At 45.1% G+C, this 23,938-nt stretch overlaps 1 protein-coding gene and 1 long non-coding RNA gene across 2 annotated transcripts in view; both read left to right on the top strand.

Moving 5' to 3' along the window:
• Positions 1 to 2,844, top strand: LOC116449829. Its single transcript, XR_004242562.1, has 4 exons — positions 1 to 330; positions 443 to 575; positions 1,423 to 1,462; positions 2,644 to 2,844. It is a non-coding gene; the product is annotated as an uncharacterized LOC116449829 (long non-coding RNA).
• A 19,180-nt stretch (positions 2,845 to 22,024) lies between these two features.
• Positions 22,025 to 23,938, top strand: part of LOC116449827 (hepatocyte nuclear factor 4-beta-like) — a 51,944-nt gene continuing 50,030 nt past the window's right edge. Inside the window, exon 1 of the mRNA XM_032121724.1 lies at positions 22,025 to 22,627. The gene's annotated coding sequence lies outside the window, so the exon portion shown is untranslated. The remainder of the gene's footprint in view (positions 22,628 to 23,938) is intronic.

Raw genomic sequence — 23,938 nt, 5'->3', positions numbered from 1 at the left:
TACTGCAGTGTTATTTCTAGACCCTTGCTTGGTTTACAATGGACAAAAATCTGATCAAATGCCTGGATGAAGCACAGGACAAATCCAGCTGTTCTACAGATGTGAAAGGATAGAGAGCCTTTTGGTTCTGTCCCTTTTTAAAACAAACCAGCTCCTCCACTTCTTCAGCCTCTTAAGCACTGTCACAGCCTGTCCCCCCCAGGGATAAGAACAAATACCCTCCCCATCTTTCCCGGCTGGAAACCCATCTGCCAGAGATGTGTTTGAGTTATTTTTCATATTGTTCGAATTATTTTTCATAGTCTCAGGGCTCTCTGTGGGTAAAATAATGTGAGTAAAGCAATTTTGACGAACATCACAGTTGTCAATAAAACGAGCAATGTTTAATAAGAACAACTTAACGGTGAACTTGACTTTGTTGCTGTTAATCTGTTTTCTCAAGCTGAATTTCTGTGGAGAGGTTGCCAAAGAAGTTCAAGGATTTCCTACGTGCCTTTGTCCATCGGATGAACTCAGCTCTTCTCTTGGCCTTCAGATTTCTTCACTTTTCCTGATGTGCCCAACTGGAATTGCAGGTAAATTGCATGAGAGACTTTCTTCAGCTGTTCTGATGGAAAAATTGCACCTGTCTCATTTTTTCTGTGCATTTAAAGCTGAAACAAAATTGTCATTTATCCTTTTTTCCTGTTGCAAGGTTTTATGGAAAAACACTCTATTTTCTCCTCTGTTCTGCTCTCCATGTTGTGATACGCTGGAAGATATTAAACAACAAAACAGCAAAGAGGATATGTTTTTTATTATTTTATTTGTAAGAACTCTCTGGACTGGTAAATAGCTACACCCTTCATAAATGTTTTCAATTTTCCCTTTGAAATAAGAAACAAGTAATGTTTTCAGCAAGCAGCTCTTCTTGGTCAAGGGTTTTTCTCTTTTTCTCATTTTAGGGTACATACATAATTTGCAAATCAAAATGTTTCCAGAAAACATGTTTGGGGCACGTGGGGTTTTTTATGTTTTGTTGTTGGTTTTACTTTTGGTTTTTTAGAGCTATGTGAAATCCAAGCTGTGGCTATAAAGACATGGCTGTTCATGATGCTGAGGGCTTTGTGCTGAGTAGAATATCTTTCAGTATGAGAACCTGCAAGGGATCTGTAAAAAACCATAGCAATCCCATAAAGTCACTTGCAGGAGAGACTTCACTCGATTTATTTCTTATTAATTTCAGCAAAAAGCCTCTTGTATAACAAACCAATAACTTGAGCTGTGTAGGGAAGACATGTAGGGAAGACCTTCAGACACAAGTCAGTGGCCTGGATTAAGATCATTCCTTGGAAACAAATGGCCAGGCCGTGGTGTTTCTGTTCTCCTGCTTTGTTGCTCCCAACAGTATGGAATGACCTCAAAAATCTCTTTTTTTCCCAGGCCGTGCTTTTTCCCTGAAGGATTCCTGAGGGCATGCCAGGTACTTGGTCCCAATTCCCAAGCTGGGCGCAGGCATGGGATCCTCCTTGACTTCACCATGAGAGAGCTTGAACAATTAGGTCCAAAAGTGAGATGGCCTAGACCCATCTCATTCTAGGTTGGCCTTACATCCTCCCTAAAGGCTTTTGGTCTTGCTCTGGCTGGGATGGTTTTCTCTGAATGTGCTGTATCGTTCTGGACTTCCAGAGAGTGTTTGTGCAACCCAGTTTGAGGTCGCCTTGAGAGTGGCTGGGCTTGGCAGAGCTGATTTCTGGGCCCAGGCCTTGCTGTTGATGTCGAGCTTTTGACTGATTACACAAAACATTTTATAGATTAAGTTTGAATGAACCCTTCAATTAAGGTCATAGTAAATAAGATTCTAAGGTTAAAGCACTTTATGGCAAGCAGACTTTTGGGAACTGGTTGTATTAAGAGGAATGGTTTGATTAGAGAATGAGAAACAGGACTGGGGAGACAGGAACCTGACCTCAGCAATAAAATGCACAGAGTTGCTTTTTTTCTCCTTCTTGGAATCTGGTGTACAAAGGTACAGTTAAACAACACGGCCAACATTTCAGCAGGCCAAGGCAAACCATCTGTGCTTTTCCTGACTCTGGGCATCTGCACAGGGTTTTGCTTTGCTTTGCTTTAAAATTCTGGGCCAAATCTGCTTCTTAGCATGCAGCAGGAAGAGGTTGCAAGGTGGGAGCTGGAGTGGGACCCTCGGGAGGCTGGAGGTGCCCCTGGAGCTGAACTGACCACACTGAAATCCAGAGCTCTTGGGCTCCTCCAACTCAGAATCAGCTTCTGGACACCACCAATCAGTACAAGCTGAATTTAAGGATATCTGCAGGCAGGATGTAATTTGGAAGAGCTACCAGGGCAGATAGTCTGGGTCACATTGTTGGAGTCAGCTCAAGTTGGAATAGCAGGGAGGCGGAGGGGATAACAGAGAAGCAGCCAAACACCCACACGACCCCAGTGCCAACCTTCATTGCTTTTGCAGTGTTTGATTTGTTGTTTCCTTAGAAAACCAGGCTGGGCTCCCAGCAGCAGATCATTTTCAATCTCTATGTCTGAGTTAGAACGAAAAGGCTTTGTCCCGAAAGTGGGTATTTCCAGTATCACTGGAAATGCTGAGTGGGGTTTTCATTCCTCTTATTCTTCCTTATCTTTCTGCAGGAGGAAGCCTGTCCTGGGAGCAGGGCTCAGACACTTGGATGCTGCTGCTGAGGTGAGAATCAGATGGCCCCTGGTTTGCTCATGAGCCAAGAGGGCTGGGAGAGAAAAGGATGGACACAGGGAGGATGAATCAGCATTTATGCCTGGTAGCCTTTAACCAAGTTTGGGTGTCCTGCTCTACAGGATGAATGTGATTGTCCCAGTTCATATGGGAATTGTAAGGTAAGACCCGATGAGCCAGCAAATATTTCCATTTACTTCACTCAACCCCTTCATCTGAGTATTGAAGCCCTGCACTGGAGGTAACACAAGTTGAAGAGCCTCAGACAAAATTTAAACATGTGCTTTTTCACAGGCAAACACTGAGTAAAGATTGCACTGGCTCAGGAGAAATGCCCTGGTCTGAAGGCAACACTTTTCAGCTCCAAATCAGCTCGTGTTTGGGGAAGTTTGATGCCATTTTGCAAAGTTTACTTTCTCAAACAAGAAAGAAACAGCCAAAATATTATTATTTCTAGAAAAAAACAAGCTGGAATAGGCCAAATAAAATGACAATCTCCATTTGGCAGGGAGAAGAGGTGATGCAATTAGCTGGTTTTTATGAAGAAATGAGTAGGAAGTTGGGAATTTGATACATAACCCTTTTCTGGCGAGAAATACCACAGCAAGGAGAGCAGAAAAGATAAACAGCTAAATGCTTTAGCAAAGATGACCGGTGTCTATAATCAGATAATGCTCGAATATCACTAAAGAAATGAAATAATAGGCTAAAATAAATCTCCTTAATTTATTTTCCTCCTCTGTTCTGCCAGTTTCAAGTTTCCTTCAAATCCCTCCCATTTGCTGAATTTTTCTCTGGCAGAAATTTGGCCAGGTCTTTTGCAAACCAGAGCAAAGGGAATGCTTTCAAATATCCCAGACAGATAATTTTCTCTTTGCAGTTCTCTTGATGGTGTTAGAAAACACAAGCTGTTTGTGTGAGACCTCTGCTGCTGTCACCATGTAGAAAGAAACATCCAGGAGATGACACATACAATTCAGAATGAGTAAAAATAAAAAAAAATATAATCTGCTGATGCTTTGAGAAAACCCTGTGTCTCTACATAAACCTCTGGATTTGGGGTTTGGGGTTTGTTTTCACTGTTCCCATGGGGATCCATGAGATCATAGGTACCTTAAAGCACCTAATGAGAAGCAAGAGAATCTTGCTGAACATCTGGGTTGCCTCTGCATCCCTGCAGAACAACAAACATCCCTGGGGACCCCACAAATCTTCTATTGATGGCTGAAAGACCGGAGAAGAAGGTCAGCTCTTAATTGAGGTAAGGAAGTTCTGTGTTATGGGAGGAACAAGGAGGTTAACCCAGTCTAAACTGGTGCTGAGGGCAGCTACCCCTGAGGTTATGGTGTTGGGCTTGGCTGTGTGAGAAGCACCAAGGGACAGAGAGAGGGTTTGGAGGGATCCCACAAATCCCTCCAGGTCCTGTCATCCCCTCTGAAAAGTGGGATTTGATATCTCCAGGTGTCAACATTGCTGTTCTTTCTCACCCTCCAAACTCTATAGCTGTCCTGCCTTTATTAGAGAAGTGTGGGTTTAATTACGTGTCTCTATGGCCATTTTTCAGGCCGTGGTTGACAAATCATCGTGTGTGGCTGACCCAGCAAAGCTCCACCTCTCTCCATAACTGTGTTTTCCATGGGAGCACATCTGTTCTGGCTGCTCCACCTATTTTTGAAGGTATATCAACAAACTCCCTCTGGCTCTGACCTCCCAGCAGGCCAACAGTACAACCCTCACCTCTCTCATTAATCAGCCTTACATCATTAGCTCAATTTAGTGGCAGTTTTATCCTTTTTCTCTCTTTCACTGGTGGAGAAATGTCTGCAAAATATTTGGGTTACCTGTGGCAAAGCATGAAATGTCACTCGGGATGGAGCCCAAGCTGGCAATGCTCTGCTGCTTCAGAGGTCTTTGGAATGCAGTCCTTCCTATAAAAACCAGAGTTCTCTGAGGTTACATCACCAGAGGTGACCCTGAGAGTTGTCTTATGTTGAGGCAGCTTCTTGCTTTTATTTTGGGTTTTTTTTGGGTGTCCCTGGGACTATTTCTGGTGGTGTTGCACTGGCGTCTCCTCAGAGCAGAGGTGCTGGATGAAAAGCTGCCTCTGGTGGCACTGCTGGGGCTCAGTGTGTGGCTGCAGAGCTGTGCTGACAGAGGAACTTTGAAAATCTTGCTTGAAAGTATTTTTCCCACTTGGCAGCTGAACAGAGCAAACACACACAAAACATCATTCTCGTGAAGGTTAGAGCTGATCCATCCACCACAGGCTGTGAGAAATGAGAATAAGCCCATTGTCCTGAATGTTTCTTTGTCTTAAGCCTGGTAGAATTTATTTCCCAATATCATTTCTTGACCAAACGCTGCTCTGCACTAGATTTTATCATTTCCTCATACAATAATAACCAAATCTTTTCAATTAGAGGACATTCTCCTACCGGTGCAGCCGACATCCTGTTTTGCCTTCCGTGCTGCAGCTGCACATGGAGTATAAAAGCTTCAGGAATATTTCCTAAATCTCCAGTGTAATGTTCTAGCTGCAGCCCCTGTCAGCTCTTACAGCTCCTCCCATCTGGATCATGGGATGGATTGCTCCAGGAAACATTGCCCAGCATGGTTATATGTCACAGAGTAAAACCTTGATTATTTGCATCCTATTTAGGACAGCAGAGCTTGGAATGTCCCCCGGGGTTTGCCTGGCACTGCAGGAGTGCAGGTGCTGCAGGAATTTTGCTCCCACAAAGCTCAAACAGAGCAGGAGACAAAAATGAGTGGTTTGGGGTGAGATTTGTGCCTTGCACAAAGGATGCACTGGAGGCTGTTGAGGGCGCTGGTGGGGCTTTGGGGGAATTTCAGCTTGTGCCTCAGTGATTTAATTTTCTGCCATTCAGTTACTGAGGGTGCAAAGGTCACCCTAATGCCACTGTGTTCCTCAAGGGCAGTAGCAGGATGTGCTACAGGACAGCAGATGAAGGAAAAGACAGTGGGCATCTGTTGAAGTAAATGGTGCTGGATCCTCCCCCTTTTCTTTTAATTGTCTTAAAATCCTGAGGCAAATTAAACCCGTATTTTAAAAGAAGTCTGATTGTGAAGCGTAGTTTAGTGCTGCTTGGTGCATTTGGACCTCATGTTCTGCAATAACAGCAGCCTTGCATGTCGATGGCAGAAAGCTCAACGTGTGACTCACTGCTCCTGCTGGTCCCAGGGGTTCAGGTGTCATCATTTTTATGGGCTTAGTGCAAAAATTGCGGTGAAAACAGAGTCCTTGTGGCAAAATCAGCCATGTTTGTGTGCCAAATTGAAGTTTTCCCAGGGTTTCTACGACTAAGATGTGTTGTTCATATATATTTGTACATTTATTTGTTTTATATATATATATATATATTTAGTGCTGCCTTCAGGTTGTTTCACGCCAAGAAGGGAAAAAGAAATCCCAACAAACAGCGAGTTCATAGAGTCCTTAAATCTGAAGACATGTTCAAGGTATTTGTTGCAAATAATGCCAAAGGTCTCATGTGCTCCTTGGAACATTCCTGGAGAGCTGCTGGCTGCCTTTTCCTAGATAATGATCTTTATGTGTTTAGCTGTGAACACACATTTCCCATCTCCTGTTGCTGCTTTTCTAGGTTAGACAAAAAATTCTTGTTCATGCATGGTGTTTTCCAAAATTGGTTTGGTTTTTTTTCCCCAGCTGTTCTCTTCTGCCTCCCTTTGAGTTTATTGCCATCACCTTTCCAATCTTCACATCCCCTCCAGCCCCTGTTCCCAGCCCCCCCACTCACACCTGGTTTTCCCTTTCTTTCTTTGCTCTTCTTTGTGCAATTTGATGATTTTCACTTCAGCAGTTTTCCAAGAATATTTGGAATTTAATCTTGGCCAGTAAACCCTTCCTACTGCAACACAAGCTCAGCCTTTTGAAAGTTCTCTCCTTGTTCCTTTGTCTAAGTCCTGAGCACAAACACCACCCAGAGCAGACTCATGGGTCTACCCAAAGACCTGGCTCTGAACTGATAAAGCAGAGCAGAGTGTTTTAATTAGCTCCAGATTCATTTTAAAGGGGTTTTGTCTCCACCACACTCCCCCTGTTACTGATCTGAACACCACGCAGAGTCACAGCCAGATTCCCAGGATATAAATCTCCAAAACTTTGTCTCTGCTCCAGGCTCACTGGTGCCCTGCTAGGAGCACTATCTAGCTCTTAGCTAAGGAATGCCACATTTTTTCACCTCTCTTGATAAAAACGATGCTCTCAGCCCAGCCCTTTTGCCTGCACAATGCTGGTTCTGTGCTTCCCCCTACGTTCCTCTTCCCAACAAACCCCTGGTTTTGCTCTACTCAACACAGGGCTCCACAGAGAGAGTGAATCCCTTTGCTTTTGTCAAGGAGAGAGAGATGAGAAGCCTCAGCAAAACAGGAAGCAATGACAAGATGTGGGTTTATTGGGTTATTAGCCCTGGGGCACAAAGACTGCATGAGATGGTATTTTTAAAGCAGCAGCATCCAAAGGTCACTGAAAGTGTCAGGCCTGAGATACAGGATGGTGATTTCTTGAAGTCCAGGTGCCTGATCACAGGGTTTGTTGGGAGCCATATGTTGGGTTATCCACACGGATTATGTTGGCCTGAATTGCAGGATTTGGTTGGGAGTTTGTTCTTGTTAAGCAGAATTTACTGTGCAATTTTCTTTGGTAATTCAGCACCTTGTTGCCAGTCTGTGAACTTTTATGTGGAGGAAAGCTATGGAGACGGACTGTAAAGGCTTGGATTTATATTTTCTGGGGTAGAAATCTCTACCTGGGCAAGAGCTGCTAAAATGGGATCTGCACTTGAGGTGCTGTACAATTAAACAGGATCAGAGCTCACGCAAAGAGAGGTTCAGCTGCAGCACTGCAGAGTCAAACTCTGGATGAAGGGAATTAATTTTCTGGTCCACAGATGTAGCAGTTAGAGAAGTTATTCTCTTTATTCTGCTTCACTGGGCCTTGTATTCCCTCTTATCGCAGGAATCTACTCTCAGAAATACCTGACATATTCGAATTCTGCTCAATTTGGGCTAGAAATGTCTCGATTAAGTCGCAAAATGAAAGAACTCCCAGTTTATACTTCCATTTCTTAATTACGTTTTATTATATAAATGTGATTACACTTCATAGCGATGGAACACAACGTACCAAACATCCAGGAGAAAAAAAAGAGATTGGAAAGAAAACAAGCTTCATCCTTGAGCTGAATTTGGACCTTTTGCCTTTTAAATAAAACCATCTGTATTTATATTTTAAAAGTTTGTCAGGGCCAGATGTTGACAAACCCTACTATTTCCTAATCAGTAACCTGGAGGGTGACTCCTTTGTACAGCCAGGCATGTCCTGAGCCTTCCTATACAAAATAGGGTGTGAGAAGCCAGAGATGGAAATTATTTGCCAAAAATCTTTAGGAAAAAGAAAGAAAAATGAAGGGTTGTATACTACTGGGATTGGAGCCTTGGGAAAAACAATCATTCATCCTTATGGCAATCAGGTAGGCTCAGATAAAATAAAAATGAGGTAGAATAATATTCCGTAGACTAAGAAACTCTTCTCACTAAACTGAAATATTTTTTTCCTTGATTTCAAGCACAAAATTTAGATTGGAGCATGGGCTTTCCTTAAGCCTGGAGTGTGTTTGGATCCTTGGCTTGGTTCATGCCTACATCCCGATTCTGTTTTAATTTAAGGCAGCAAGAGAAAGATATGTTTTTAGTGCCAGTTAACCAATTCATATTAATTAACTCTAATGAAAATAAGGATAACGAGAAAGAAGGAAAACCAACATAGGTTCTTAATAAATTCAGCAATTTTAATTCAGCCCCAACCTAAACCCAAATCACCTCTGGGCTCTTACTTTGACCTGAAGGAGCTGGGGTGCCCACACAGCAGGTTTAAATCAGCTGAGGAGCAGTAATTTGTCCCACAGTCCATCCTCCAACCCAGGAGCTCACTTTTGTGGGATATTGTGGAGGCTCAGCTGTTGCATGAAGGGTTGGCCCACGAGAGGCTCATAAATATGTCCATGTTGGGACCTGTGACTTCAAACCTTCCTAAAGCTGGGGGTTTCTGAGGGCTGCATATGGTGTGGGAATTAGTCACAGCTTCCTATGCTTGAGTGTTCCTCCCTGAGCACATGGGGACCTTTGATGTGACCCAGTCCACCCCTGTCCTGTTCCCGTAGTCTTTTCACCTCTATTTTAGCCCAGGTTAGCTCATGGGCCTTGGCCAAACTGAAATGGAAACGTTTTTTTTCTTTTCAGTGTAGACATAACATCAGGCATCCTTGCTCAAACAAAATCCTCTTGGAGTGACTGCAATTAAACCGAGAAAGGACATGGGCCTGGTCTTTATTTTTGAGCTCTTGCCTCTACAGTGATTCAGATTGGCTTGGATAATAAAAATAAATCCCTCTTCCTCTTGCCATGCATCAGCATGTTCTGGCTTTTGTCCCCAGGAGGAGCCTGTCTGTTCTCTTGCCAGTGTTATTCCCAGTTCTTTGTCCCAGTTCTAGGACCGGATTATCTTCAGGGACAGGCTGTTGCCTCATGGTCACTCTAACAGCTTTTAGAGGACTGGGGAGATCTTTGTGAGTCATCTCCTTCTTGTCTCTAACCAAACTGTCCTCAACACCAGCTGAGCTGCAGCAGGGTTTGTGTTCTGGACATTTGGCATTTTTTGCCCAAATTTACTGAAATGTGGGATGGATGGGACACGTGGAGCAGAAGATGGGGCAGGTGATGTCCTTTGGTGCAGAAACACCACCAGTGCTGCGTGTGCATTGATGCCCAGGCCACCCAACCACCACCCTCTGGTTCCCTCTCCCTTTTTAAATCCTTCTCCATGTCCCTGCTCCCTTTCCCTCAGCCTCCATCCCTCCCCAGCACTCAATGTCTTAAGATTTCATCCCTCTTAAAGGCCTTCTTTTGCTAAAGATACTACAGGTAATATTTCCCTCTGGAAACTCAGTGTTGGGACACCAAGGAGGCTCATTCCAAATTTCTATCAAAATGATGCATATTAGAATAAGCAAATGTGGGGTTTGCTGTTGCCAAAAATTGGAAGCCAGGTGTATAAGACTTCAGGTTCTTCCTCTGTGAGAAGGGTGTTTTTCCTTTGGCTTTTTTTTTTTTCCCTGTTGGATGTCATCTGTCTGAAGGCTTTAGAAAGAATCCACAGGAGTTGCACAATTTCAGCAGTTGGTGCAATAAATTAAATAAAGAAGGTGTGTGGTTTTGATAGGGAGAAAACAAGTATGAGCATAACAGCCTCACTGGTAAATAGAGGACTTAAGGAGCTCATGCAGAGAAATCTGTAAAAAAAAACAAATTAATTTTCAGACCAGGCTTGGAGTTGCATCAAATATAATTGAAAAATTTCTTGGTTTTACTCCATGGCTTTCTCAACAAGTTCCCCACTAATGCTACTTTTCAAGAATGCACATAAATGCAAGTTTCAATACAGTTAACTTCAAAACAATGTGAAAAATTATTTAAAGTCCCACCAAAATCACACAGGATATTTGAGGTTGGGCGGAATCTCTGCTTAAATCAGGGTCTACAAGAGCAGGTTCCTCAGGAGCAATTTAGGTGCTGATTTTATTTAATAATTTTTTTCCTGAATGATGACTTCAGTTTTTCTATTGTATTTCTCAGGTCAGTGGGACACCAGGGAAATTGTGTTTTGTGTTTTTGAGTTGCCAGGTCTGTGTCTAATGCAGTTGCAGTTCAGATGATTTTCAGGCTTTCTGCTTTTTTTTGAGATGACAGCAGCCCTGACACTGCAGCAATATTGGACAGTGAGTCACCATGAGAAAAACCAGCATATTCCTGACTTCTGAATACTTTGAGTCCATCAATAAATGCTTCATTTCAAATTTCAGTTAATTCTGTCCCCCTAAGAATAGTGCCCAGTGCTGATGTTCCATGTAATGTAACTGTCTAGTGGGAGTAAGAATCTGCAGGAGCTGATGTTGCTGGGCCCATGAAGGAGTCAGCACTGAGAGGAGCCGCTCAAAAACTGCTCAAATGCTGGACCAAAGCCTTGGAGACTCTGTGAAATCCCCCTTTTTGGAGATTTTCAAAGCTTGGCTGGATGAGGTCGTGAGTAACCTGATGTAATTCCTTCTCACAGAAGGTGTGCCTGCCCATGGAAGGGGGTTGGATCTAGATGATCTCCCTCCAACCCAAACCATTCTGTGAGTCCATGAATTTAGAAGTTAGCCCTGTTTCAGTTGGTCCCACCAGAGCCCCCCTGGAGCCCACAGTGACTCCTGACTTTTGCAACCAGGGCTTGGAGGGTCTTATCACCCTCATGGTCTCACACTCCCTCATCAGTCTAAGATTGCCTAAAACCTGATTTTTTTTCCCAGGATTCCTTTGCTTTTTGAAAGGATCTGCTGGCATTTATCTCCCCAGCTCTCTCTGAGCGAAGGCAGGCGGGCTGGCAGACGCAGGTGGCTGAAGGAGTGCAGCATAAACTCCAGATGATTGTCTGGACTGGCTCAAAGTGCCATCAGGTGTGAGGCTTGGATGGAGATTTGTGGAGTTTGATGCCTTGCCCAGACAGAGCTGGAGTTCAATCACTTGAAGGCACGTCCGGCCAGACACAGCCATTGTGTCGGATCCTGGAACGGGAATATCCTGAGATTTCTATCGGAGCCGCAGAAGTGTTTGGCTTCACAGGTCACTTCACTTCTTCCTGGCCCCTGCTGATGATAAATAGCTCCATCTCCTGTGCTTGCAGAGCTGTTTGCTTGGTGCCTGTAGGCATTAAGGTCTACCTGAGATGATTTTTGCCTTTTGGCCGAGGTGGTTCAGCCCCCGGGCTGGAAAGCTGTGCTCTGTGAGCTTGGCATGAGCCAGATTTATTGGAGTCTTCTCTCCCACTCATTAGAAAAAGCCTGAGGTGCAGACGGTGTATCTTAGTAATGGTATCAAGGGGATTTATTTGGAGACAGGTTGAGATTTAGAGCGTCACTTTGGATTGTTATAAATTGAGCTGTTTCCTATTTGCCCGGTTATTTATGCTGCGATAATATTGCAGCTGTAAAATCCACTGCTCTGGCAGGATCAGCCCCTGATCCCACTGCTGGAGGGCCGTGGCCAAAGCTCCTCCATCACAGATGCTCTGTGCCCAGAGCTGTCACTGCAGTGTCCCTTCTTTAATCTTTACACCACAGCAAGAGCCACCATCAGGATTGCAGCAACCAGACGGCCCAGGGTGACTCCCAGAACGGTGATGTCAAAAATACTCAGATTATTTTATCTGTGCCAAATCCCAGACTGATCCATCATCCCCCAGAGAGCAGTGAGACCACCCCAACAGCTGAGGGACAGCACCCACCCTCTTCCTACAGCACATCTGAGGGGGCTGGTGGCCTCCTGCCTGCTGCAGAGCTGTCTCTGTCAGGAAAGTGGCGTGGGTAGCAAAGTACACCCATTTTTAAAGGCCTGGAGAGGTAAGAATAATCCAACCTCAGGCTTGGCAAGGCACAGCATTGCAGCACATTCCTTCAGCAGTGTAACTGCAGGCTGGGGCTGCACAGACAGACGATACTGGCAAGGCAGCAGGAGTTGAGTTTATGTTTTTTGGTGGGGGGAAAAAGATTAATGCACTGACTCTAAACTCAGGGTGGGGGAATTTCAGGAGAGCAAAAAAAATGTCCTGACTCCGAGTTGTGCCAGAAACTAATATCCCAGTTCTTGTAAGAAATACAGTATTGCCTTTCCAGTATAGCCAGGGCTGAATAGCTCCTTCTCATCTGAAAAGAATAATATCTCTCAGGCAGCATATCCGACCAGACTTGGATGGCTTTGCTTTTAGGTACAGGTGTCCTGACTCTGTTCCTCAATCCACAGGGTGGAAGGAGTCCAGGGCTGAACGGAGCATCATTCCCCAGCAGCTCGGACCAGCTGTTGGAGAAATGATCAGGAATGAGAGGCAGCGTTCCCTGGGACAACGGTATCGAGGTATTTCCTAGGGTTCAGTTTCATTTCTGGAAAGCTTGAGTGAGTCCTGTGTGTTGGTTTTGAATGGATTTTCACTTCATTCCGAGGGAAACGAGTGGACACCTGGCTGGCTCTGATTAATTAAAATGAAGGGGATGTCAACATTAAAACCAAAAAGTGTGTGTGCAGGGGAAGGAAACAGGTGGACACCTGGCTGGCTCTGATTAATTAAAATGAAGGGGATGTCAACATTAAAACCAAAAAGTGTGTGTGCAGGGGAAGGAAAAGAGGGGTGGTAATGCTGAGTCCTCTGTTTTCTGCCTGTCAGTCGCTGACCTGTCAATCACAGCTGTGTCTGTGCAGGCTTTGGCAGTGATTGCAGGGGACACTGCAGCAGTTCTCCCTCACAGCTCCTTTTCACCAGCACCACCACGGTTTCAGGTAAATGCCTTATTTTTCTAAAGCCGTCTTGCTTTCCGTGATCCTTCCAAAATAATTTTTCTGCTGATCTTCACCTGGTGATTAGAACTTTGTGGTGGCTTTTTGTGGGCTCAGATTTGCAAGGTGCTTCTGGTCCCATCAGTCATTCAAACCAACCAAAAATGTTTGGGAGAATCTTGGGTAGAATTTCCTTAGGTCTGGATAAGTGTGCCATGACTACCCTTAAACATAACTGGTTTAAGTGTCTCCAAACCAGAATAATCCTGGCTGCAGCACCTCCCCAGGATACGGAGGAGGAATGTATCGACTGTGAGTTAAGAACCCAAAAATGTCCTACTGAATTCTCTATTGCGATTCAGTTACCATAAACAGCAATTAAAACATTTCTTGGGCTCTCCACTGGCATGAGGAACATTGCATACTGCTATGTTTTCCACAGGCAAACAGCCAAGCTCGGGCCAGAGTCAGTCTTGATGTCTTTTATTTCATGCAAAAGGAATCACAAACCTGGGGCTTTCCCTCAAAGCCCTGCAAAGAGCTCTCCCAAGGAATTCCTGACCCAGAACTGGGATGCCTCCAGCTCTGGAGCATTCAGGAGGATCCACATGTGGTGGGGCAGAGTGAGGCAGACAAGCGACAGCCCACCCAGTCCTTGGGACATGTCTTTGTAACCTGGTTCATATCCAGCAAAGCCTACTTAAAAGTTTACTTAAATATTTCTTACTTAAAACATTTACTTAAATTTTTCTCTTCTGTTACCTGTGCAGGGAGGGCTGTTCCCATGCAAATGCCCTGCTATCCAACTGATTCAGACCTGCTGAAGAGACCTCAGGAGCTTTGGGTTGAGAAAGAAGGACAAAAAAGGTGACCAAGCTTTGCAATGCCCCTTTGGAAGAAGGGAGCTGAAGTCATTTATCCTCTACTGTGAATTTTCTGAGCCTCAGTTTCCACCTTTAAGGGTAACAAGAGCATCACCAGCCCCCAAATGAACAGTTTAAAAAGTAATGCATTTTTAAAATCTAACAACTTCTATGTTCTAGCTGGATGTTTTCTCCCTGGGGATCTATTCTTTCTCCTCCTTTCATGCTTTTGTTTTAAAGTCAAGAAAGAACCTTTGCAAAGGAATAAAGCCCCAAAATCAAAACAGCAAATGACAATTGATTTGTTCCCAGAACGTGGGGCTACACCCACGTAGGAGAGGTCCCAAAGTACCTGGAAAGCTCACGAGAAGTGGTGCCAGGGGAGCTTCTTGCTCCTCTTTTTCTCCAGTGGATTTTCTTCCCTGTTGCAGACGAAGGGCTCTGGGATGTTCCCTGTGCCACAGCCACTGAATTTATAGGGCTGTTAAGGGTGAGGAGGGTCTGGACTGAAAAGATTTTGCTCTCGTGGGGGCACCTGAAAATTATTTTGGATCTCAACCTTTTCAAAATCTGGGTGTAAAGTGCTGAGATACCTCCCACCTCTTAGCTAGGCCTCCTCCAGAGCAGGTCAAACACTTAAAGAAGTGGTGGGCAGTCCTGAACCCGGCAAAATCCAGCCTTGAGAGTATTCAGGGACCTTGCAGGGAAACTGAGGCACTGGGTTTGGCCAGTGGTGGCAAAGGGCTAGAGCCCAAACTCTTCTCTAGCTGCTGCATCTGTTGGTGAGCACAGCTACAAGGTTTGCATGCAAAGGTTCCTAGAAATGAGATAGAGAGCCTTGATTAAAATCACCCAGCAGGCTCTGCTGGGTAAGAGTTTCCACCCTGAACAACTGTCTGAGCATTCAGCTCCCATAAATCTCAGCTCCATGTTCAGCCCCATCCCAGCTGGCGCAGGCTGGTTGTTCATTCCAGCAGATTGCTAGAGAAGAGCTTGTTGAAAAAAAAAAAAAACCAAAAGAAATAGGCAAAAGTACAAAAAGAAAAAAAACGGAAAAAAGCAGAAGATGCAGCCAAGACTTCAGTGATAAAATGGAGCAGATGAGGCTTGGACTGCAGCGCAGGACATGGTGTGCTGGAATCAGGAGTTGCTCCACACAGATCAATATTTGTTGCCCTGATGGCCCACATGTCAAAGCACTGTGTCACCAAGGGGCAGAAATCCATCCTGGGGAGCGAGTGCTGGGGTGGGACGTGCAGGCAGCAGGGGACAGTGCAAGGAGCCTGGAAAAGGAGATCCATAGACCTCCACTTGGATATTTGGTGCCTTTTGGTTTTGTCTTTGGCTCTGCCTTCCATTTGTGTTCCTGTCTTTGTCTTCCATGTTTCACCCTCACTTTATCCTAGGGTTTCCTGGGCCTTGCAAGCAGAATTGGCACTCTGGGTGGTCCTACCAGCCTCTTTCTAGGGCCTGCTGAGAGTCACCTCTTGTACCAAGCAAGGGATTATGGACCCATTTGTCTCTTCTCTACCCAGGTTTTTTCAGCACTGTGGGAAGCAGTCACTGGGAAACTCCTTTGCTTTTCTCCCATGTGTGGCCAGAGGTGGATGAAGCCTGGGAAGCCTTTGTCTCCAATTCCACACTGAGAAGTCCATCAGTGCAGCTGAGCAGGGGGTGCAGGTAACATCTGGTCCTCTTCCCCTTGCCCAGGAGAGACCTCAGGCACCAGCATGTGACTTTTAGGGTCACACAACTATCCCTGCTTACTCAGGGGTTGCAGAGGACTTACTGCCCACCTACAAAATCCAAATTTCTGCTCTACTTATTGTACCTCTCATTAACACTAAATGTCACCTGGGCTGCCCAGTGGCAGCAGTGTCCACCTTAATCTGGAGATACTCAGCAAAATTTATTTCATGTGTCACATGTGCATAAGAGGCCAGGCTTTAGCAGCTTTTGGGTTGCCTAAACACAAACATGGGTGTTTATTTTTGGCCCCAGGATGAGTTTACTCCCAGATTTTTTGTTGTCTGGTGAAGGCCTCTGTACTGCCCTCTGGCCTGTTAGCCTGGCTTTGGCAATGATGATGAGGTGACAGAAGAGGTTTCTGTTCGCTCGGGAGATGATGGCAGAGGGAGCATAACCCCATTGCTGGGATGGCAGCAGGCTGCAAGCTACAAATCAGCTGCCAGAGGAGGGAAATGCTCAAACCCAACCCAGCCCAGACTTCTCTCACAGTCTGCTGGGAACAGAGGTGAACACAGGATTCCCCTGCAAAGCAAGCCCTGGGGAGAGCCCCAGAAGGATGGGTGAAGGTGTCAGAAGCCTGCTGCAAATCTAGGCCACATCGGCTCTTGCTAGCCATGAGTGCTGAGCCTTAGCTAAACCCTGACAGTAATTTTGGAGAGTGTGTTTGGTGTCTGGCCAAGGAACTTTTTTTCTTGCTCGAACTTTTCCACTACAACTGGCAGAGCTGCAGCTGCACATGGGGGATTGCACAATGCTGGGTCCCAGGGCTCCAAAAAACAGGGAAAAGGCACAGAGCATCCCAGATTGCAACTAGAACTCAGATGAAACAGTTTCATAATAGAAATATACAGCATGAATTAGTCCAGGTGTAAGGACTGTGGTTCGCTGCTTCCTCTTCAAGACTTATCAGAAATATCAAGAAGCTGCAGGAGATATCAGGAAAAAGATGAGCCTTGGTTTGTTTTAGAAACTGCCCTTATTTTGTGTTTCTTCAGTGGCAGGAGAAGCTTTCCCCCATTGCTCTCTGCAGCCTTTTTTTGATGAATGATTAGAGATTAAGAGATCTCCTGTAGGTCTGTGCTGGGCAATTTGTTGGCTGGTTTGTAGTGCAGAGAAACTTAGGTGAGATAAACCCCTGGCCCCTTGTAATTTGGAAGGATCACGACCCCCACTCCCTTGGCACAACAGTAAAACCAAAAGAACGATTTTTATTAGGATTTAGAGAGTAATTTAATGATTTAATTTTGATCATGCTTACCCATACTCACCAGGCACAGCAAAAATCAGGTAGATATCCAATTCTTCATCTCTCCCCTTTATCTTCCCCATCTGGTTTTCATCTGATCACAGAAAGAGAATAATAGTCTTTTGGGAGAGGAAGAAAGAGAAACTAACACCAACAAGATAATTACAGTGGGGTTATGGAGGTCAGAAGAACATCTTAAAGTAATAAGGAGTATGGGGAGCTGCATTAGTTGAATCAACAAAACCTTTGCAGGAGAGGATAAATTCTCTGTTTCACTATTGAGCTCTATTTTCCCCCAAAGTTTAAACCAGTGGTGCTTCTTCTGTAACTCCCTTGCTGTGGCAGGCTTTGCATTGACTTTCAGACAGAGTTTTCACTGCTGAATTTACAGAAAATAAAAATGCGTGGGGTTTTTACTGCTGAGAGTCGGTGCAAGGAGAGGGAAATAAGAGAAAGGAGTTCTGTGCAAAAGCTTGCAGCGATATCCAGCTGAAGAGCATTTGATTTAAAGTTCAGACATGCAACGCTCTCCCCAGGTTACCTACCATAAATTTTAAGCTGATCTTATGGTTTTGATGATATACTTTTTATGATGCATTTCATGCCTCATTTCCAGGCAGATTTACAGCCCTTACACAATGCTGGATGAGTGACTCCACATGCTTCATGTCAACAAGTTCTTTCCCTTTATTTTTTTCCCACCTGAAACTCCTGCTGGTTAAAATTAAGCTATATTGCAGTCAGAGTGCATTTGCTTTCGTGATTTTTTAACTGCTTTTGGTCATCATTTGGTGAAAATGGCCCAAAGAGCTTTGACTTTACAGATAGACAGCAATAAACATGGGCTGGTATCCCTAGAAATTCCAAAATTGAACCTGGGTCTTTCTTTTTTATAGGTATATCTTTTGTTTTGACCACCTGAGTTTTGACATGATTTAAGGGCAGGATTTAATGTCCTACACCTACAAGGTGCCTTTTCCAAAATAATCTCACCCACAGAAACAGAGAGAGATCAATGTCACCTTTTACAGGCCTACAGATGTGAAAATATCTACAAAAGCAGAGCAGCCAACAACAACTTAGCACATATCATGAGCTGTTGGAAAGAAAAATATCTTTACACTGGGCTTGGAATAAATGCTGTGGCTTGGAGATGAGCACGGATTTTGCTCAAATATCCTGGCTGATGCTTTGCCTCTGATGGGTCCCATCACCAACCTTGTACCCCCCCAAAGCCTTCCACCTGTCAAAGCCAGCAACAATAAGCAAAACACCGTGTTTATTTATATTTAATTCTGAATAAACACAAGTATATTTATATTTACTTCCAAAACCCTCAAGAGCTGAAAGGTTTGACTAAGGCTGCTAGGACAGGGTTATCCTTTGGCATATTCATGAACAGGGGGCAGGAGGAATCTGCCAGGATGTCACATCACAGCATGATGGAAGCGCAAGGCAATTGTACCTGACTCACACAGGATGTGGCTTTTTTCGCCAGCTTGCCCTGAAATAGGGAAATTTGGGCCATTAATCCCTAAAGGGGAGTAAGTGTCTGTGTGGGGTGTTGCAAGGCTGTACCCACAGCACAAGGAAAGGAGAGGCTGAATCAGAGGAGGAAGGGATGATGCCAGGATGATCCGGGCAGGTCAGCCCACAGGGATGTGTTACAGCCTGGTGGCAGAGTGACCCATCTCCCGTCCCTCGTGCAAGGGCAGACACAGGAACACTGCTGAGATAATTAATCCCTGCTGGGCCCATCAGCCCTGCAGAAGATGGTGGTTGGAAGGACACTGCCTACATTCCATCCAAATTTTACCTCGTCAGTGAGGCAGAAAGCATCCCAGGTGTGGGAAAACACCTAGTTTATCCTGGGAGCTGCTCCTGTGTCCCAAACTCAGAAGCAATGGAGGGATACTGTAAATGGGCTGGCAGCTGCACCAAATGCCCAACACACCTGGAGCCAACATCCCTGGCCCACGGTGGGGATGCTCCCTGCTCCCACAGGAGCCCAGGAACAGCTGCTTTTCAGGGAGCTGCTTCAGGAGCAGAGATTTACGCCGTGTTTGACAGGAGCAGAGCCTGTCCCAGCAGCTCCTGCTGGCAGCTGGGGGCACGCAGGGAGGCAGCCGCCGTTCCTCAGCTGCTTTTCCAGTCCCACACGTTTGGCCCTGGGGATCGAGGGCTCAAAAGGGCAGGGAAGAACCTCTGCTCAAGGACAGAACATCTTGTTAAAATATTTTCTCTCTGTTAAAATGACTTCTTTCAGGCTGTTGCCTGCCTGTTCATGAAGAAAAGCTAAGAACAAATTCCTCATGTACAGTGTATTTCTCTTTATAACCTGATTTTCTTTAGGCAGCACTGATTTATCTCACACCTCCCTCCACTCCCAGAAGAGGTGTGTCTTATCTTTTTTATGTCTTTAATCCTGGCCTTTCCAAATTGTTTCTCTTAGCAGCCCAGACACTGCCTGGGCATCCTCTCACTGCTTTGCGCCCAGACAATCACTGCAATTGGAGCAGTTGCTGTCTCCCGTGGTCCTCGTGTTGCTTTGGTGATGGGGCTTTGAGCAGCAAAGAAAAGCCCAGCCAGATATCCCAAAAGCTGGATTTTAGACTTTTTTTTCTCCGTGTCACAAAGAACCAAGTGCTTGATCATTCCCTTTCTGCATTTTGTTTTGCTGTGGGATGTTGTGTCTTCGCATGTGTGAGTTTAGGCTGTTGTACCAAAGGTTTTATTTGCTCTGCAGGCTGTGGAGTAGCTGGAAAAGTTGCTGTGGGGACAACTCACATATTAAAATTCAAAAAGAGAGGAACCAAGATGAATTTTAAACTCCAAAGAAAAAAAAAATTGGGAGAAAAACCTGGACTGTGGGTCACAAATATTACTGACCTCACTCTTCCTGGTGTCATCCTCTGCAGTTCCTCGCTGCTGCCCCCAGAAATGGCTTTGCTGGACCCCAGCACCTCTGCTCTCCTTTGTCCTCTCACCTCTCTTCACGGGATTTGCCAAATCCTTTCCCACAAAGGGTTGTCAAAACCTGGGAAAGTTCTTTTGACACAGTGTGAAAACCAAAGGTTCTTTGTTTTAATTTCTGTGTTTTCCAGCAAAGGTCCAACATCCTTTTCCACAGAGGGAAGAAATGTTTTCAGTTCATTTCCCTGACAGCTGTTATAGCTTGTACGTTCTCCATTCCTTCAAATCCTCTCTTAACACCATTAACAAATTTTCCCAGTTGTGTTCTTCCCAGGAAGTGTTTGTATTTGTTTGTACATTGTTAATTTTGTTGATTTTTTTCCCCCTAATCTAGTTAAAGCCGTAAATTCTTCAGGGTGAAGAAAAGAGCTACATTTTGAGTTTCTCTTTGATAGCATTGACTTTATCTGGGTTAAATAACCAAGAATAGGGGCAGCAGAGGGGAATTGTCTGCTCCATGCAAGTTCACATTTAGAGAAATTTTGGGGTTTAATATTTTGCAATTTAAAGCAGAGGATGGTTTAAGGACAGGAGAATCTGGAGTTCCTCAGGCCTCTGCCACTCAGCTGTCTGTCACCTCCAGATGTTTTCTTGGCATTATTCCCTTGCAGCAAACAGTGGTCTCTCCCCAGCTGCCCAGAACCAGCTAAATGCCCGAAGGTGCTGAGACTCCTGTGGTTTGTCCCTCATCCAAGAAACTTTTCCAAGGCACCTGCGTGAGCTGAAAATGCAAATGCAGTGTTGATCTGGCAGCAGCCTGCACTGGTCAGGGATGAGATCTCCAGAACAGACTCACCTCTTTTCCTGCTGATCTCACTGAGCCTGTCACTGCTTGTTATCCAGAAGTGATGCTCCAGAGAGCTGTTATGGCTGCAGCCTCTGAGATGTGTAGAGAAAATGGTCAAATTTGTGTGCAAAGTGTGTGCAAAGTGTGTGCAAGTGGAAGCAAACCGAGAGTTCTGGAAACAGGCAGGTATTTCTAAAATAATGGTCTTTGCAGTGTCTCCTTCCCTGCAGAGATGGGGTTTGGCCATGGTAATGGTAGCTCTGTGTATGTTTATCAGGGTCCAAGAGCTCACATGATCCTAAACTTTAGATTTTGTGAAAATCTTTACATTTTCATTGGTTTCTATTAGCTACGCTGACAGAACAACCAATACAGAAGCCCAGCAATAATGAAAGCAAAGGTGGTGTTTATATCTAGTTCAGCTAAGAGAAATTTAAATTTATTTATTTCTAGCGGTGTTCCAGGAAAAGTGGCAGCAACGACAGATGTAAAGGTAATTTTGCCTATTATTATGTGATGACAGTGTCCTTTCTTAACGTGTTACTAATATTTCAAGCCTCCCTTTCCACACAGCTCTAGAAAGATGTGACTATTTCCAACTGGAGGAATACATAAAATAACATAGAGCTGTTACACTCGATAGTGCCTCATGGCTGGTGGTCTGGCAGATGATCCATAGGAATACTTAGAGGAAAAGCATCTTGGAGAACTTTAAAAACCTTTCTTAGAAATGGATATGTGTGTGATTCCATTCACTCCTCTGCCTCAGCCATGACAAATAAACGCTACCAGTGTCAGGAAGAGCAGCCCTGGTGAAGGGCAGCAGCAGCTCATTCAGAAAGGGATTACAGCTGAAATCTGGATGCAAAACACTGCCTGCCTTGCCCAGGGAAGATGGGAAATGTTCTCAGAGGGAGGGAGGGGACAGAAAAATAAAACCCAAAGTGTTTCCTGCCCTCATGCCAAGTTTTTTTTTTCTCTCCTAGGGAAAGTTTGACCCTTTTACCTGGGGGGATGATGTGCAATCCCATAAAGAAGCAATAGACCCCTCATCCCTTAGCCAGGTCAGGCCAGACAAAGCCTTTGCTTTGTCTATGCAGGTTTTGCCCAGGAGCAGAGGAATTGATAATTGATGAGCAGTATAATTAATTTCATATTTGAATTTTTCGAATCAGCCAGTAAAGACTGTAACTAATAGTTGCATGAGTAACTGCAGGAGAAAAGAGATACATTGTGGTGTCTGCTGCAAGCTGTATTTTTCTGGAAACAATGACTAATGCAGCTTTTCCCGCAGGGGATTTGATGTTCATCCAGGCTGTGTGCATGAATCAATGCTGACAACCAACAAACTGCAACTCCTCTCGCTCCTGGAAGTCTCTGGTTTTGCTTCTGCACGGGAAGGACCTGATCTGCTTCCTCTTGTATCCGTTGCATTACTGCTGCTGCTGGGAAAGGTGACACCAGAGGGCTGCTCAGGGTTCTCCCATGGTGTCACCACCCGAAGGTGTGGCAGGTGTCACCTGAACTCAGCGTTCAGGCTGATGCAGCCTTTGCTCACCTGCTGTGGTGAGGCTGTGACACATCCTGAGCACCAAACCCAGGGGGAGCACTGCCGCTGCGATGTGCTGCTAGCGCTGATCACACCCCAAAACTCTGCTCACGGGAATTGCGCTGCAATTCCAGGAAAACCATCACCCTTTATGCCTGTAATCCAGCGGATTTGAAAGGAATTATGAGGCTGTAGCAAGGAGCATGAAGGGTTTCTCCTGCAGCAGCAATCCCACCTTCTGACCAGCTCCAGGAGCAGCTGTGTTTAGCAGAATTCACCTTGCTTCAACAGCTTCCGCAGCTGGGAGAGTCTGAGATTACCCAGAAATACAGAAAGGACCAGGGAAGAGGTGGGTCATGTCCAATATCTGTCCTTTCAGCACCACCTTTCCACAGGGAGAAAATGGAGGAGAGTGGAGCTGCAGGAGGGTGGACACAATTAGGAGCTGTTTTTGGGAAGACATCGCCAAAAAAGCCAGAGATTTTCACCGTTAGTAATGTCAATTCAAGTGTCTTTATGTTTTCCTAAATTCTGTTTTTCAGTGTGGTGCAAAAGTCTATCAAGGACTTCATTTTCCAGTGGTTTGTCAGTATAAAAAGTGCCATTTCCACCCAGCCTGTTGTTCCCAGTGTAAATATGTTTTTAGGCACAGAGCAATACAATCCTACAGATTTTCAGAGAAGCTGCAAACCCTCCTGGCAGTGCCTGAGGCAACATAAAGGCTCTGTTTCCATCACTCCTATTTATGGAAAACCAGAGGCCATTTATCTCCTCGATGCCCCCGAGATTTTCTATAGCTTAGTCAATAACCATGAATTACTGCTTGGCTGAGTTATTTTAGGGAAAACAGGATAGCATGGGAAGAGGATGTGCCTCAGCAAACAACCAGTGTCTCTAGCCTGGCTTCCAAATGGGGCCAGAGTGAGGCCCTCTCCCCTTGCCTAAGAACTCATTCATTTCATTGCCAAAATTAGACTTTCATTTAAAACTTCTTCGATTAGAAATGAGTTTAGAGTTTGTACCGCTGATCTCGGGCTCCTGAAAGGATTCCATCTGTATACCCCTAAACCTGGATTGTTGCCATAGGCAATTCCTGCCTGGGATAAAGGAATTACCTGGGCTCTGCAGCAGCAGGAGGGGACCCAAATGGGATGTACAGAGGCATGGGACAGGGACAAGATGCAGGAACCCTCCCAACCGTGGTGGCTGCTCAGTGTCCCTCAGTCCTGCCAGGGACAGGCACAGTTTTTTTTCCCCCCTCATAGACATTCTGTCATTGCAAAGCTTTTACTGAGCAATTCCAGCCATAAAGAAAAAAAAAACACAAAAAAAGGGAATATTTAAATCTTCCTGACTGGACCAGGAGAAATTCCTTGTGGTTTAACTGGTTAGACTTCAGCTATGTGCTGGCAGAGGGCCCAGCTGGAGGAGTGCTGGGGGATACATCCATGGCACTGAGACATTTTGGAGTGTCCTGGGTGTCCCTCAAAGTGCTCCTGGATCCTCCAGGGAACATCCCATGGCTTTATACCTCAGCTGATGGCTGCTGCTGGTGTGTCACGAGATTTGCCCATCACCAGTGACACTTTGGCAGCCCCTGAGCTGTTTTTTGGTTGATGTTTACACTGCAATAAACGCCCTCCTATTTATTTCTGCCCTC

Source organism: Corvus moneduloides, chromosome 12 (genome assembly GCF_009650955.1).
Source record: "Corvus moneduloides isolate bCorMon1 chromosome 12, bCorMon1.pri, whole genome shotgun sequence".
NCBI lineage: Eukaryota > Metazoa > Chordata > Aves > Passeriformes > Corvidae > Corvus > Corvus moneduloides.
This window is presented reverse-complemented; position numbering and strand designations above follow the sequence as displayed.